Raw genomic sequence first — 6,926 nt, 5'->3', positions numbered from 1 at the left:
ATGTAGCACACCCAGAGCAGATGTTCTACTTCTGCCAGGTCAGGCCTGCAAAGAAACTGCGTTTCACAGGCCTTTGTAAGAGATGTTCCCGGTAGGCTGTTAGAGCACTGTGCAGAGCGAGTTGTTTCTTAGCTTCCCAAACAGCCGGAAGCAAGATGCTTTCCTGGCCCAACTCACCCTTTGGAAAGAAGTCAGCACTTTGTGCCTTGCAGCTCTAGGGCAATGTAGCACACCCAGAGCATAAGTTCTACTTCAGCCAGATCAGGCCTGCAAAGAAACTGCGTTTCACAGGCCTTTGTAACTGATGTTCCCGGTAGGCTGTTAGAGCACTGTGCAGAGCGAGTTGTGTCCTAGCTTCCCAAAGAGCTGGAAGCAAGATGCTTTGGGGCCCTTCTCACCCTTTGGAAAGAAGGCAGCACTTTGTGGCTTGCAGCTCTAGGGCAATGTAGCACACCCAGAGCAGAAGTTCTACTTCAGCCAGATCAGACCTGCAAAGAAACTGCGTTTCACAGGCCTTTGTAAGAGATGTTCCCGGTAGGCTGTTAGAGCACTGTGCAGAGCGAGTTGTTTCTTAGCTTCCCAAGGAGCTGGAAGCAAGATGCTTTAGGGGCCATCTGCCCTTAAGGAAAGAAGGCAGCACTTTGTGCCTTGCAGCTCTAGGGCAATGCAGCACACCCAGAGCAGTTGTTCTACTTCTGCCAGGTCAGGCTTGCAAAGAAACTTCGTTTCACAGGCCCTTGTAAGAGATGTTCCCGGTAGGCTGTTAGAGCACTGTGCAGAGCGAGTTGTTTCTTAGCTTCCCAAAGAGCTGGAAGCAAGATGCTTTGGGGCCCTTCTCACCCTTTGGCAAGAAGTCAGCACTTTGTGCCTTGCAGCTCTAGGGCAATGTAGCACACCCCGAGCAGAAGTTCTACTTCAGCCAGATCTGGCCCGCAAAGAAACTGCGTTTCACAGGCCTTTGTAAGAGATGTTCCCGGTAGGCTGTTAGAGCACTGTGCAGAGCGAGTTGTTTCTTAGCTTCCCAGAGAGCTGGAAGCAAGATGCTTTGGGGCCCGTTAATTTTATACCCTGCTACTTTGCTGTAGTTGTTGATTATTTCTAATAGTTTTTCAGTGGATTCTTTGGGGTTTTCTATGTATAAGATCATGTCGTCTGCAAACAACGCGAGTTTTACGTCTTCGTTACCTATTTGGATTCCTTTCATTTTTTTTTTCCTGCCGAATTGCTTTGGCCAGCACCTCCAGTACTATGTTGAATAGGAGTGGTGAAAGTGGGCACCCTTGTCTTGTTCCTGTCCTCAGAGGGATGGCTTTCAGCTTTTGTCCATTGAGTATGATGTTGGCTGTGGGTCTATCATATATGGCCTTTATTATGTTGAGGTACTTTCCTTCTATACCCATTTTACTGAGGGTTTTTATCATAAGTGGGTGTTGGATCTTGTCGAATGCTTTCTCTGCGTCTATTGAGATGATCATGTGGTTTTTGTTTTTCATTTTGTTGATGTAGTGTATCACGTTGATTGACTTGCGGGTGTTGAACCATCCCTGTGTCCCTTGTATAAATCCCACTTGATCATGGTGTATAATCTTCTTGATGTATTGCTGTAATCGGTTTGCCAAAATTTTGTTGAGGATTTTTGCATCTATGTTCATCAGTGATATCGGCCTGTAGTTCTCCTTCTTTGTGTTGTCCTTGTCAGGTTTGGGGATCAGAGTGATGTTGGCTTCATAGAATGTGTTAGGGAGTTCTCCATCTTTCTCAATTTTCTGGAACAGTTTGAGGAGAATAGGTACAAAGAACTCACACTGCTTAACAACAAAAAAACAAACAACCCGATCAAAAAATGGGCAGAGGACATGAACAGACATTTCTCCAAAGAAGATATGAATATGGCCAATAGACACATGAAAAGATGTTCATCATCGCTAATCATCAGGGAAATGCAAATCAAAACTACACTAAGATATCACCTTACCCCCGTTAGATTGGCAGAAACATCCAAAACCAAGAACGACAAATGTTGGAGAGGTTGTGGAGAAAGAGGAACCCTCATACACTGTTGGTGGGAATGCAAACTGGTACAGCCACTATGGAAAACAGTATGGAGATTTCTCAAAAAGTTAAAAATAGAAATACCCTATGACCCAGCCATCCCATTACTGGGTATCTATCCTAAGAACCTGATATCAGATATCTCAAGAGTCCGTTGCACCCCTATGTTCATCGCAGCATTATTTACAATAGCCAAGACGTGGAACCAGCCTACATGCCCAGAAACTGATGATTGGATAAAGAAGATGTGGTATATATACACAATGGAATACTACTCAGCCATAAAAAAAGACGACATTGGCCCATTCACAACAATGTGGATGGACCTCGAGGGCATTATGTTAAGCGAAATAAGTCAGGCAGAGAAAGACGAACTCTATATGACTCCACTCATAGGTGGAAATTAGTATATTGAGAAGGAGATCTGATCGGTGGTTACCAGGGAAAAGGGGTGGTGGGGGGGGCACGGAGGGGGAAGTGGTGTTCCCACAACATGACTAACAAAAATGTACAGCTGAAATTTCATAAGCTTGTAATCCGTCATAACATTAATAAACAAAAAAAAAAAAAAAAAAAGATGCTTTGGGGCCCATCTGCCCCTATGGAAAGAACGCAGCACTTTCTGCCTTGCAGCTCTAGGGCAATGTAGCACACCCAGAGCAGAAGTTCTACTTCAGCCAGATCAGGCCCGCAAAGAAACTGCGTTTCACAGGCCTTTGTAAGAGATGTTCCCGGTAGGCTGTTAGAGCACTGTGCAGAGCGAGTTCTTTCTTAGCTTCCCAAAGACCTGGAAGCAAGATGCTTTGGGGGCCATCTGCCCTTAAGGAAAGAAGGCAGCACTTTGTGCCTTGCAGCTCTAGGGCAATGTAGCACACCCAGAGCAGATGTTCTACTTCTGCCAGGTCAGGCCTGCAAAGAAACTGCGTTTCACAGGCCTTTGTAAGAGATGTTCCCGGTAGGCTGTTAGAGCACTGTGCAGAGCGAGTTGTTTCTTAGCTTCCCAAACAGCCGGAAGCAAGATGCTTTGGGGCCCTTCTCACCCTTTGGAAACAAGTCAGCACTTTGTGCCTTGCAGCTCTAGGGCAATGTAGCACACCCAGAGCGGAAGTTCTACTTCAGCCGTATCAGGCCTCCAAAGAAACTGCGTTTCACAGGCCTTTGTAAGAGATGTTCCCGGTAGGCTGTAAGAGCACTGTGCAGAGGGACTTGTTTCTTAGCTTCCCAAAGAGCTGGAAGCAAAATGCTTTGAGATTCATCTGCCCCTTTGGAAAGAAGGCAGCACTTTGTCTCTTGCAGGTCTAGGGCAATGTAGCACACCCAGAGCAGATGTTCTATTTCTTCCAGGTCAGTCCTGCAAAGAAACTTCATTTCACAGTCCTTTGTAAGAGATGTTCCCGGTAGGCTGTTAGAGCACTGTGCAGAGCGAGTTGTTTCTTAGCTTCCCAAAGAGCTGGAAGCAAGATGCTTTGGGGCCCTTCTCACCCTTTGGAAAGAAGGCAGCACTTTGTGCCTTGCAGCTCTAGGGCAATGTAGCACACCCAGAGCAGAAGTTGTACTTCAGCCAGATCAGGACCGCAAAGAAACTGCGTTTCACAGGCCTTTGTAAGAGATGTTCCCGGTAGGCTGTTAGAGCACTGTGCAGAGCGAGTTCTTTGTTAGCTTCCCAAAGACCTGGAAGCAAGATGCTTTGGGGGCCATCTGCCCTTAAGGAAAGAAGGCAGCACTTTGTGCCTTGCAGCTCTAGGGCAATGTAGCACACCCAGAGCAGAAGTTCCACTTCAGCCAGATCAGGCCCGCAAAGAATCTGCGTTTCACAGGCCTTTGTAAGAGATGTTCCCGGTAGGCTGTTAGAGCACTGTGCAGAGCGAGTTGTTTCTTAGCTTCCCAAACAGCCGGAAGCAAGATGCTTTGGGGCCCTTCTCACCCTTTGGAAACAAGTCAGCACTTTGTGCCTTGCAGCTCTAGGGCAATGTAGCACACCCAGAGCGGAAGTTCTACTTCAGCCGTATCAGGCCTGCAAAGAAACTGCGTTTCACAGGCCTTTGTAAGAGATGTTCCCGGTAGGCTGTAAGAGCACTGTGCAGAGAGACTTATTTCTTAGCTTCCCAGAGAGCTGGAAGCAAGATGCTTTGGGGCCCTTCTCACCCTTTGGAAAGAAGGCAGCACTTTGTGCCTTGCAGCTCTAGGGCAATGTAGCACACCCAGAGCAGATGTTCTACTTCTGCCAGGTCAGGCGTGCAAAGAAACTGCGTTTCACAGGCCTTTGTAAGAGATGTTCCCGGTAGGCTGTTAGAGCACTGTGCAGAGCGAGTTGTTTCTTAGCTTCCCAAACAGCCGGAAGCAAGATGCTTTGGGGCCCTTCTCACCCTTTGGAAACAAGTCAGCACTTTGTGCCTTGCAGCTCTAGGGCAATGTAGCACACCCAGAGCGGAAGTTCTATTTCAGCCGTATCAGGCCTGCAAAGAAACTGCGTTTCACAGGCCTTTGTAAGAGATGTTCCCGGTAGGCTGTAAGAGCACTGTGCAGAGGGACTTGTTTCTTAGCTTCCCAAAGAGCTGGAAGCAAAATGCTTTGAGACTCATCTGCCCCTTTGGAAAGAAGGCAGCACTTTGTGTCTTGCAGGTCTTGGGCAATGTAGCACACCCAGAGCAGATGTTCTACTTCTTCCAGGTCAGTCCTGCAAAGAAACTTCGTTTCACAGTCCTTTGTAAGAGATGTTCCCGGTAGGCTGTTAGAGCACTGTGCAGAGCGAGTTGTTTCTTAGCTTCCCAGAGAGCTGGAAGCAAGATGCTTTGGGGCCCGTTAATTTTATACCCTGCTACTTTGCTGTAGTTGTTGATTATTTCTAATAGTTTTTCTGTGGATTCTTTGGGGTTTTCTATGTATAAGATCATGTCGTCTGCAAACAACGCGAGTTTTACTTCTTCGTTACCTATTTGGATTCCTTTTATTTTTTTTTCCTGCCGAATTGCTCTGGCCAGCACCTCCAGTACTATGTTGAATAGGAGTGGTGAAAGTGGGCACACTTGTCTTGTTCCTGTCCTCAGAGGGATGGCTTTCAGCTTTTGTCCATTGAGTATGATGTTGGCTGTGGGTCTATCATATATGGCCTTTATTATGTTGAGGTACTTTCCTTCTATACCCGTTTTACTGAGGGTTTTTATCATAAATGGTTGTTGGATCTTGTCGAATGCTTTCTCTGCGTCTATTGAGATGATCATGTGGTTTTTGTTTTTCATTTTGTTGATGTAGTGTATCACGTTGATTGACTTGCGGGTGTTGAAGCATCCCTGTGTCCCTGGTATAAATCCCACTTGATCATGGTGTATAATCTTCTTGATGTATTGCTGTAATCGGTTTGCCAAAATTTGGTTGAGGATTTTTGCATCTATGTTCATCAGTGACATCGGCCTGTAGTTCTCCTTCTTTGTGTTGTCCTTGTCAGGTTTGGGGATCAGAGTGATGTTGGCTTCATAGAATGTGTTAGGGAGTTCTCCATCTTTCTCAATTTTCTGGAACAGTTTGAGGAGAATAGGTACAAAGAACTCACACTGCTTAACAACAAAAAAACAAACAACCCGATCAAAAAATGGGCAGAGGACATGAACAGACATTTCTCCAAAGAAGATATGAATATGGCCAATAGACACATGAAAAGATGTTCATCATCGCTAATCATCAGGGAAATGCAAATCAAAACTACACTAAGATATCACCTTACCCCCGTTAGATTGGCAGAAACATCCAAAACCAAGAACGACAAATGTTGGAGAGGTTGTGGAGAAAGAGGAACCCTCATACACTGTTGGTGGGAATGCAAACTGGTACAGCCACTATGGAAAACAGTATGGAGATTTCTCAAAAAGTTAAAAATAGAAATACCCTATGACCCAGCCATCCCATTACTGGGTATCTATCCTAAGAACCTGATATCAGATATCTCAAGAGTCCGTTGCACCCCTATGTTCATCGCAGCATTATTTACAATAGCCAAGACGTGGAACCAGCCTACATGCCCAGAAACTGATGATTGGATAAAGAAGATGTGGTATATATACACAATGGAATACTACTCAGCCATAAAAAAAGACGACATTGGCCCATTCACAACAATGTGGATGGACCTCGAGGGCATTATGTTAAGCGAAATAAGTCAGGCAGAGAAAGACGAACTCTATATGACTCCACTCATAGGTGGAAATTAGTATATTGAGAAGGAGATCTGATCGGTGGTTACCAGGGAAAAGGGGGGGTGGGGGGGGCACGGAGGGGGAAGTGGTGTTCCCACAACATGACTAACAAAAATGTACAGCTGAAATTTCATAAGCTTGTAATCCGTCATAACATTAATAAACAAAAAAAAAAAAAAAAAAGATGCTTTGGGGCCCATCTGCCCCTATGGAAAGAACACAGCACTTTCTGCCTTGCAGCTCTAGGGCAATGTAGCACACCCAGAGCAGAAGTTCTACTTCAGCCAGATCAGGCCCGCAAAGAAACTGCGTTTCACAGGCCTTTGTAAGAGATGTTCCCGGTAGGCTGTTAGAGCACTGTGCAGAGCGAGTTCTTTCTTAGCTTCCCAAAGACCTGGAAGCAAGATGCTTTGGGGGCCATCTGCCCTTAAGGAAAGAAGGCAGCACTTTGTGCCTTGCAGCTCTAGGGCAATGTAGCACACCCAGAGCAGATGTTCTACTTCTGCCAGGTCAGGACTGCAAAGAAACTGCGTTTCACAGGCCTTTGTAAGAGATGTTCCCGGTAGGCTGTTAGAGCACTGTGCAGAGCGAGTTGTTTCTTAGCTTCCCAAACAGCCGGAAGCAAGATGCTTTGGGGCCCTTCTCACCCTTTGGAAACAAGTCAGCACTTTGTGCCTTGCAGCT

The sequence above is a fragment of the Equus asinus genome, chromosome 1, assembly GCF_041296235.1.
Source record: "Equus asinus isolate D_3611 breed Donkey chromosome 1, EquAss-T2T_v2, whole genome shotgun sequence".
NCBI classification, from domain to species: domain Eukaryota; kingdom Metazoa; phylum Chordata; class Mammalia; order Perissodactyla; family Equidae; genus Equus; species Equus asinus.
This window is presented reverse-complemented; position numbering follows the sequence as displayed.